This window comes from Macrotis lagotis, chromosome X (genome assembly GCF_037893015.1).
Source record: "Macrotis lagotis isolate mMagLag1 chromosome X, bilby.v1.9.chrom.fasta, whole genome shotgun sequence".
Classification (NCBI taxonomy): domain Eukaryota; kingdom Metazoa; phylum Chordata; class Mammalia; order Peramelemorphia; family Peramelidae; genus Macrotis; species Macrotis lagotis.
In genome coordinates this window covers 80,772,797-80,783,326 of record NC_133666.1, presented here as the reverse complement: position 1 = coordinate 80,783,326, position 10,530 = coordinate 80,772,797, and the positions used below count along the sequence as shown (strand labels likewise).

Below are 10,530 nucleotides of genomic sequence, written 5' to 3'. Positions count from 1 at the left end.
TCCTCCTGACTCCAGGGCCAGTGCTCTATCCACTATGCTACCTAGCTGCCCCTATTTGATGCATTCTGTAGTTTTTTTCTTTCCATCTCTTCCTTTTAATTTTCAATTAAATAATAAATAAAATAATAAATAGTAATAAAACAGAAATGCTGGAGATTTATGTGGATTTACTTATGGTTTCTTTTGGTTAGGCATGTTGACTTTATTAACCAAAGGCAGGCCTGGCACCTTAGGTGTTCTTGGGTGGGCGGGTTCGCTTCTTCACCACCACAGGCTTCTGGCTTCGCAGGATAGCACTGGCCCAACGAAGAGCAGCCAAGCGGAGATCTTTCCGGTATTTATCCTTGTGGATGATATGTCGGACACCGTTGAGGGTAGCCCAAGCGTTTTTGTTGATTGTGATCCTCATGTAGGAAGTGGCAGACTTCCTCTGATCTTCCCTGCTTCAGCACCACCAAGATGCCCTTGCCATCCGCAGCGGCTCGATGCCCACTGTCTTCCGGTGATTCAGCCCGTTCTAGCAGAACGAGTTCCAGGCCTTGAGGTTGTTGGGCTCGGTGCTGGACGTCTGCTCGTTGCGCTTGATGAGGAAGCTGGAGCAATTCTGAAGGACCATCCACTGCAGGTGGGCCGACATGGGGGCGGAGTGCGGAGGGGGGTGCTGCTCTCGCAGCAGCTTCCAGAGACAGAAAGGCCTGGATTTATTTTACATCCTACAACTTTTCTAAAGCATAGCGTAGTGAATAGAAAACTGGCCTTGAAATCAAGCCGAGGGTTCAACTCTTGATTCTGATACATATTGGCCATGACTTTGGGACATTCATTTAATGTCTTGGCAGCTTAGTGGTACAGTACTTAGAGTGCCGTGGTTGAAGTCAGAGGAAAGGAATAAGATTTTATATCATACACACACACACACACACACACACACACCACAACTATATATACTTAACTATGTGCTAGGTACTGTACAGTTTATTTTGAAAATATGAGCTTATTTGATCCTCACAACAGCTCTGTAAGACAGGTATGATTTGTCATTCCCATTGAACGGTTGAGGAAAAGGGAGTCAGCAAAGTCTGAAACTCCAGCTCCTGACCCTGCCTTTTCTCTGACTGACTCCCATGTCTGAAATAGTCTTTCTCTCTTCATTCCACCTTCTGGACTCCCTGCCTTCCTTCAAAACTCAGTTGATATCTCACCCATAGGTCTAAATCTATGAACCCATGATTACCTCTTTTAGCAAATTTCCTAATCTGTGTAAGTGGGGGGGATATCAACCATATTTTCCCCATAGAATTGTATTGAGGATTATGAGATCATAGGATCATATATACAGATGTGGAAGGAACTTCAGATGTCATCTAGTTCAACATCCTTTTTTTACACAGAAGAAAACTAAAGTCCAGGGTGGTGAAATGACTTGCCCAAAGTTATGCATAGGATCATAGTTCTAGGTTCTAAAAACAAATTCAGAGGCCATTGAGGCCATTTTACAGATGAAGAAATAGATTCAGACAAATTACGTTACTTTGCCCAATTTCACATACCTATCAGATAAGCGAATATAGGAAAATGCTTCAAGTATTGATGATTTCATTAGTATGGTCCAGGGTCTAGGAATGTGTTGTCAGTTTCAGAAGCTATCCAACCATTAGTCATGGAAGAGAAGTCTGATGTTCCTATTGTAGTTTGTCCTTCATTCTTTCATGGAGTCTTTAGATGCAGGAGCTTGTGCTTCCTCATCTTCAGATTGAGTATTTTGATCCCTCTTGGGCTCACAGGCAAAATATTTCTCAATGGTCTTCCTCTTGTTTCTCTGCTTGCTCATTTTCCCAGCCTGGGCCTGGTTTTGGGGTGCTTCCTGAGCTTTTAGAACACTCCCACAAATTTCTCAGTGTGTGAGGCTCTGTCCTCCCTCCTGGTCTGTGAATGACCATAAGCGCCCACCTCTGTCATGGGGCTGAGGTGGGGGGCCCTGCTGTTCTATGGGGGGGCCTAGACTGCGATCAGCATCTGAATGTGGTCAGAGCCCCAGAGTCCTGTTCCAGAGGCAGACAACAGAGCTCTGCAGTTTCTCTTCACTCCCCTCCCTCAGCTCAATGGGCTCATGCCCTGGGGGCTCCTGCTTACTGGCTCCACTTGCTTCTGTTTTGGATCTGGGCTGCAGAAAGACCAAGCTGCTTGCTGTGTGCCCTGAGGGCTGGGCTCCACGTGCTCACTCTGCCAGAGGTCCCCCATTGTTCCCCCACTTTGTGCCCAGTGCTCCCCAGGGTGCAGCTCAGGAGACTCCCCCGCTGCTGTGAGCCGCAGCTCCCAGCACCCTGGGGCTGCCTCCGGGAGGCTGAAGTTCTTTTGCTCTGCTGGGCCACCCCTCTGGCGGGCCACCCCTCCAACCCCGGGGTGCAGAGCCTTTCTGCTCTTTTCCAGGTTACCTTGAGTAGGAGAACTGACTCCCTGGGTCCCTTTGTGGGTTCTCGTTTGTCCTTCATTCTTGAAGAGGACTAGTAACATCATGAGTGTGATGTGTTGACTTGGGCATGAATTGTTAAGTGAGGCAGAACTGTGAAGTCATCAGTCCAACTTTCTACTCTAGTCATCAAAGTCCAGTGACAAAACTTAAGTCCACACACCTTTCTTAGTTGATCCTATACCACAAGTCAAGAAAGTCTGAGAATCCCTGATGCAGGCATACTTTCCACTGTTGCAGTGGCCTAAGGAGATACTCCTGGTAAAATGCTATAATTTCAAACAATGTTGTAGCTTGTGGTTGATACTTTGGGAAATAAGACTCTTAGAATTAGTTGGACTGGTGCTCATTCCATACACAGAGTCAGCTTTGTAGGCCTGTAAGAACCAATATCTTACTGACAGAACCTTACATTATTCAGGAGCCACTATCTTAATAAGACAGCAGAGGAGAATTTTAATGGAGGGTATAGGATGCTAGATTTCAAACCAGAAGGGGCCTAAGAGGTCATCAAATCCAAGACCTTAATTTTACAGAGGAAGAAATGGAAGATGACAGAGGTTAAGTGATTTTTCTGTCAAACAGATAGGATCAAAGATGGAATTGAAAGGCAAGTCTTCCTGACTCCAAGTCTAGAGTACTAGTTATCATATGATGTATGCAAAGTGGAAATGCTATTAATAATCATTATTGCTCTTCTTGTTATCATGATATGCTTAGCATTTTCTTGTTGGCATGAAAAGTACACTTTCCTACAAATGCAAAATGAATGATAAAAGTCAGTTCTTCCTTTTCTATAATAACCAAGATTCAAAAACATGATTGGTTATTGGTTTTATGATATGTCAAAACAACAAATAAGTCTAAAAATATTCTTTTTTGTTGACATTTATTTAAAGAAAATTGAGTTTCTAATTCTCTTCCTTCTTCCAATTCCTCTCCACCCATTCCTTGTTCAGCCATACCCTAATTGATAGGGAATTTCAAACATTCTTAATTTCACCACTTGGTGGCACCAATTTTTTAAGGTGAACTTGATCAAGCAAACTTCATGAGAAGTTCTCTAAGGGTTAATCACTTCCCTACTGCCTCCCCAAGAGTCTTCTTTTTAAGATAGTTAGAAAAAAATGAATTTGATAAGAAACACTTCTATTTCAGGTTGACTATGAATTAAAATACTCATTGTGGAGGTCCAAACCCGAGAATATTATAACAAAAAGAATCCAAGACTTCTCTAAAAATTTCCAGTGTATTGGTTCAGGACTTTAAAAACTCAAGTTTTGAGTGTCAAAATGTTAGGGTCCTTAAAAAGGTGCTCCACTGTTCTCTGGCTTGGGAGCAAGATGAGGAGGAGATGGCCATTTGTTGATGGAGCCAGCACTACAATGGCACCTGCATACATCACATCTTTTGATGGGGCAGTTGTTAGCCATATCTGTGGAATGGAGAGGAAGATTAAGAGTAAGGGGGCAAAAGAAAAAATCAGGGAACAAGAATAAACATTCTCAGAGTTCCTATATATTTCACCAGCACTACTGGCTATAAATGCAGTACTTCTGTTTATTTATACATTTTATTGATTTTTGCAAGGCAGTGAGGTTAAGTGACTTGGCCAAAGTCACACAACTAGGCAATTATTAAGTGTCTGAGGCTGGAGATTTGAACCCAGATAATCCTGATTTCAGGGCCAGTAGTCTATCCACTACACCACCAAGCTGCCCCCTATAAATATAATATTTAAAAGAAACCCAGAGCAAGTCTACGTATGTTAATTCAATTCATCAGTTAATTCCATTTTCCAAAGTACTGACTTTCATGAATAAGTAAGAGACACAATTTAAATGCTTAAATTTATGAATCTATAGAAGCTGCTGCCATTTTCTAATTGGCCACTATAATGAAATTTTATTGGTGCTCAAGGAGCATAACCAGGGTATGGGCTTAGTAAGATATTCTCTGGTAGGAATTTGTTACTAAGCAGAGACAAAGGAAATATACCTGGTCCATGATCAAACTCAGTCACAAAGGTGATTTTCTCATTAGGTTCTCCTGATGGAGCATCTTCCAATGGGCGAGAAAACTTGATAAAGATGCACCTAAAGGAATGTTACCCTGGTAAGAGAGTCTTGGGGCAGAGAATCCATGGACTGGAATGGTTTTAAGTTCGGGGTTAGGGTCATAGGGTCCTTCAATTTTCTTCAGGCAAGCAAGGAAGTCTACTGGACACAGAGTCAGACTTTGATCAGGAAGATATCATTCTGAATCCTTGCTCAGAATCACCTCCATCCTAAGTCTCTTCATCAATAAAATGGGAACCATTCATAGCACTTACCCCACAGGGCTGTTATTAGAATAAGAGATAAAGGAGGTAGAATGCTTTGCAAATGTAAAGGTGCTGTAGAAATGTTAGTTATTAATATCAGATGAATCCAAAGTCTAGAGTCAGAAGGGACCTCAGAGACCATCAATTTCAAAGCCCTCATTTAATAGGTGAAGAAACTAAGGCACAGAGAAGTGAATTACCTAGGATCATACAGCTAATGAGTGTTTGAGGCAGGATTTGAATGCAGGTTCATCTTATTCCATGGCTAGCTTTCTGTCACTCACTACAAAAAAGATGTTATCTATCTTTCTCCATATATATATATATATATATATATATATATATATATATATATATATAGAGAGAGAGAGATAGATAGATAGAGAGAGAGAGAGAGAGAGAGAGAGAGAGAGAGAGATATGGAGAGATGGGGTGGGGGTGGAGAAAAACTCTTGTTCAATGTTCTCAATGAATCTACTGCTCTCCACTACTCTCTCTACCACTCTCCCCATTGTGTATCTCATAAGAACCTACAATTTTCCTTGGATTAAGATGAAATATAGAAAACTTCAACTTTTATGATGGGCAATTGTGAAAAGCTTGCCTTTCATTGAATTTCTGGCTAAATACAAAACTGCTGCTGCACTCCATCACACTCTTTATTGTGTTTGTTCTGTGGGTCTAGCACTCTACTACATCTGGAGTCCCAGAGCCCAACAATAAACACTTCTCTCAAGGAGCTCACATCTAGGGAAAGCATAAAGCAGGGAGGAAGGGAGGACAAAATATTATGAAAATTAAAAACAAAATATATTCAGAGTAATTTCTAGGGGGGAGGCACCAGTAACTGGGGAGATAAGAAAAGACCTTGTATAGGAAAGTTGCACATGAGCTGAGAAGTAAAGGAAGGATTCTACCAGGAAGAGGTGAGCAAGGAAAATATTCTAGGCATGGAAGACAGTAAATATAAAGGCATGGATGAGGGAAATGGAACATCTGCAAGGTTGCTTATAAGGACTAGCAAGAAAGTCTATTTGACAGGACCACCAAGTGCATGCATGAAAAGAGAGAAATGGGCAATAAGCTTGTAATAGTGGGACAAAACTAGATCTTGAAATACTAAGCTGAAGAGTTTGTTTTTGATCCTAGAGACAATAGGGAGCCACTGTAGCTTCTTGAGCAAGGGAATGACTTGGTTAGACCTGTATTTCAGGAAGATCACTTTGGCAATTGTGTAGAGGATGGATTGGAGAGGAAAGAGACTGGAGGCATGGAGAGTAAATAGGAAGCTTGTACAACTGTCTGGTAAGAGGTAATGAGGACATCAATAGGGTGGTACTTAAAAAAAGGGGAGAAGGGAACAAATGTGAGAGATGTAGAAATCAAATTATCAAAGATTTTGGATCTGCTCATTTTGCTCTTCAAGTCTTTCCATGTTTTTCTAAGATCATCAAGCTCATCATTTCTTATAGCACAGCAGAATTCCAGCACAATTATATACTATGACTTTTTTAGGCATTCTCCAACTGATGGATAACTCCACAATTCCCAGTTCTTTACCACCACAAAGAGAGCTGTTAGAAATATTTTAGAACACAGAAGTTCTTTTTCTTTTTCTCCAATCATCTTTGAAAACAGACCATTACTTAATGTTCCTCCTGGATCAAAACTTATTGTATGTATGTGGGGATGGAGATGGGAAATGAAAATGACCTTTGAGAATGTTGAGGATGATACTGAGTTTGAGAATCTAGGTGAATAGATTGCAAATGCCCTTGACAGAAATAGGGAAATTAGGAGGAAGGATAGATTTTGGGGGAAAAGATAATGAGTTGGTTTTGGACATATTGGTTTTGAGATGCCTTTGAGATAAACATTCGGAAATGTTCATGGTGGTAGGCAGTTGGTGTTTGTGGGACTGGAGGTCAGGAGATACAAGGACTAGATGTAAAATATGAGACATTTGTATAGAGATGATTGATAACTGAACTTATTGTAAATGGTGAGGGCACTTAGAGAGAATGTAGAAAGAGAATAGAGTCCTGAACAGAGTGATAGAAACCCAACAAAGAAGATAGAGAAGGAACAAGACAGATAAGGGAAGAACCAAGAGAAATTTTGGAAAACCAGGAATATTAAAAATCCAGAATATTTCCGAAAAGAATGTATGTTTAATAGTGCCAAATACTTCAGATGAGTCAATAAACATGAGGACTGAAGGAAAAAGCCATGAGATTTGGCAATCAAGAACTCCCTGGTCACTCTGGGGAGATTGATTTCAGTGGTGGGAGGAAATAAGAAGCTAAGTTGCAAAGGACAGAGAAGTGAGAAGAGAGGAAATGGAGGCAAGGCTAGAAGTAGCTGTTTCTAGACTTTTGGTTGAGAAATTGAGTAGAATAGAAAGTTGAAGGACTTAGGATTTACTAATATTTAAATGTAATAGAAGTTAAACTATGACTGCTGTGATTCATTTCATAGTTATCCATGACTGCCATGACATTTCCCATGTCATAATGGGTTCAAAGAATCTTCTTAGACTTTTGTTACTACAAGTACCCTCCTCCCTCTGAAGGATGCAGCAAATGAATCAGTCTTGTTTCCTAAACATATACATGCAGACACCCATTTCTACACAGTGATGGTCATAATTGAGGCCACAGCCTACACATCACCATCTCTGTGTCCTGTAAGTTTATTTCCCCTTCTCTATAGGATCTGAATGAGCATTCTTACGTATAAAAATCCCAAGATATATCCCCAAATAGTTACACTCATCTCAAATGGAGAACCTTTAATCCTGACTTCCCAGAGGAACCCATGGCCATTCTCTTGTCATGTGACTTAGAGGCAGAACTCCCTGGGAAGACATATACTGTATTTGTTATCTACTCTCCTGGATAAGTAGGTGATTGCAATGGCTTCTTAATTTCTTTTTCTTTAACTCCTAAAACCAACTGATAAGCTTTTTTCCCATCTCCCCAATTCTAACTTCTCAGATAAGCAAGGTTCCATCTGGGCCCAAATGGCTCCACTGCATGTGGGATTCTAGATGTGTTCCTCCACAACCCTATTGTAAACGGCCTTGAACAGATGGCCCCCACCCTGATCCTAGATGTCTCATTCTCCTTAATTAATTACTGAGCTTAAAGATCCCAAAAGCATAAATCTGGAAGCAAAGGTAACAGATGCAACCTTTGTCCCTACCAATCACTGTTCTGGAAGGTAGGAAGGAACATCCTTGACATGCAGCAGAGATGGGACTTTTCCTGACCAAAAAGGGAAGCCTGGGGAGCCGCCTTGGAGAGATGTCACCTCCACCCCTACCATCTGGATACAGATTTGGAGGCTCAGTGGCCTCATCCTATGTCGTCCTCCTGAGGCCTTGATCACATACCTGCAATGTCTTTTACCAAATATACTTTGGGCACAGAAGGATTGTGTATAGACTTTATCCTTTTCCTTTCCCTAGTTCAGATGATGAGTTGAGCTACCACTTAATCAGTCCTTTGGAGAGGCCTTTGAAGCTATATATAGGAAGCAAAATGGGTGGAAGAAACTGATTAATTCTCCTTCTCATTTAAAAATTCTTCAAAATCACATAGAGGGTCATTATTCAAATTGCTGCAATGAGTGGCCCTATTTTTTAGATGATAGCTTGAGGGGATAATGATAGGGTCAAGAGAGAAGTTTTTTTAAAGGATGAGTGAGAACTGTGCATGCCTAAAGTCTATTAATAACTGGGGCAGACATGGCTCTGATATTGCATGGGGCTGAAGGCGAGGTTGGTTCCTCTATTTTAAGGTCAGTATCTATGCTTCAAAATACTTCCCAAACATGGACCAGCTGTCAACGCCCCTATTAGTTTACACACTTTGAGATGGGTCAAAGGGGAAGTTTGCCAGGTACACTCCCGTCTGCACTTGTATAGCTCTGCTGCCTTGACTGGGCTGCACATTTGGCAAGAGCACATTTGGAAAGAGACATTGTCTCCAACTGTTCCATCTTCAGAGAGAGGAATCCCATGCACACAGGCCAGAAGGGATCCCTGGAGACCCTGACTTCAGATTTCAAGGTCTGTGCCCTCTGCTCTGCTGCTGACACTGAAGGACTTCCAGCCTTTCTGCTCTTCAGTCCCCTTTGTCTTCTGTAGAGTTTTGCCCACAAGATAAAGTTGTGCACACTTTCCTCTTTTCCTTTGCCCAGGGCTGGCCACACAGTAGCAGATGGCACTGCCATCACTGAATCTGTCCCTTGAAGCTGACCTCTTTGGGGGTTGCTAGTTTGTTATAATGCTGCTCATAGCAGCATTTCTCTTTGCTCCTGATAGTTTCTGTGTTTTCCAGACCTCTCTGAGAATTAGGACAAACATCTAAATTGTAAATACCAAAGGAAACACCCAATTCTCAGCTGCCACCTGTAGCTTTCAGCCCCACACCTTAGACAAGAGATAAGATTTGAGCTGGAATCAATCAAACAACCAACATTTTTTCAAAGCCTACTTTGTTCTAGGCACAGTCCTCATCTAACCCCACCTGCCATTTTGTGGATGGGAAAACTGAGGCTCGGAGAAGGGGGGGACCAGACCCGTGGTTGCTCTGACTCCAAATTTAGGGTTCTTTTCACCTACAAGAGCTGTTTCCCAGGCCCAAATAAATATTCCTTCTCGCAGTTTCAAAACCAAGGCAAGCTGGGAAGGCATCTCTGGGAGAGATCATACCATCACCCCAGTCTAGATGAATATTAGAACTTCAGATACACTAAGGGAACCTAGGCATTTTGCATTCCTGATTATGATTATGAATTTATTTAGTAACATCCCACAGAGTAGGGAAGCAGCAGATGGAAGGATCTAGCTCATGCTCTTGAAAGAGAAAGAACACTAGACTGGCCAGAGGAAAGGTTAAAAAACTAGCTAAGGGGAAAGCAGCCTATTAGAAAGAAAAGATACACATTCAGTTGGAAAAGAAATTTTAAAACTGAATATGAAATAAATCCCGTTCTGAAATGACAAATCTTGCCAGATATTTACACAGGATCTCAAGGAGAAAAGAGAAACTTCAGGCTTTCTGAAATATGGAAAGAGTTTTCAATTTAGAGTCAGAGACCCTGGATTCAAATCCATTTCTGACAATTTCTCCCTTGTGACCTTGGGTAAGCCTCTTAAACTCTCTGGGCTCAATTTCCTCTTCTGTAAAATGAGTGGATTGGACTTGGCAGTCTCTATGGTCCCTTGCAACTCTAGATCTGGGATCATAGGATCTCAGGACTTGGGATGAAATCTTGTCTTTGATACATCCTGTGTGACTTTAGGCAAGTCTTTTGCCCTCTCTGAGCCTCAGTTTCCTCATTGGTAAGATGATGAGATTAGATTTCACAGTCTCTCAAATTCCTTCTAGCTCCAAATCCAACCATTCAAGATTATACATCACTCAATAATCTCACTTTCCTAGATATTTAAGCAAATATAGTTCAAGAAGTTGGCAATCCATCTTGTTACAGTTCTCCAAAACAGAGTTCTAGTTATTACTGTGTGCAATTGCCTCAAACAACCCATAAAGAATGCATTTTGTACTGTATTGACAGAAAGCTCCAGAGCATCTTTGTCTTGACTACTGACCATGCCCCATACCAGATAAGAACAGCTTTCTCTTCTAACACCAACAATCGTTCTTCCTCAGTCAGGTTTTTGAAAAAGACTCAAGGTCCTAATGGGTGGCAGCTGTTCTGGACTACAGAA

At 41.5% G+C, this 10,530-nt stretch overlaps 1 pseudogene; it reads right to left on the bottom strand.

The window, feature by feature from the left end:
- Window positions 1–229: 229 nt before the first annotated feature.
- Window positions 230–637, bottom strand: LOC141501910 (large ribosomal subunit protein eL28 pseudogene; annotated as a pseudogene).
- Between the last annotated feature and the right edge of the window lie 9,893 nt (window positions 638–10,530).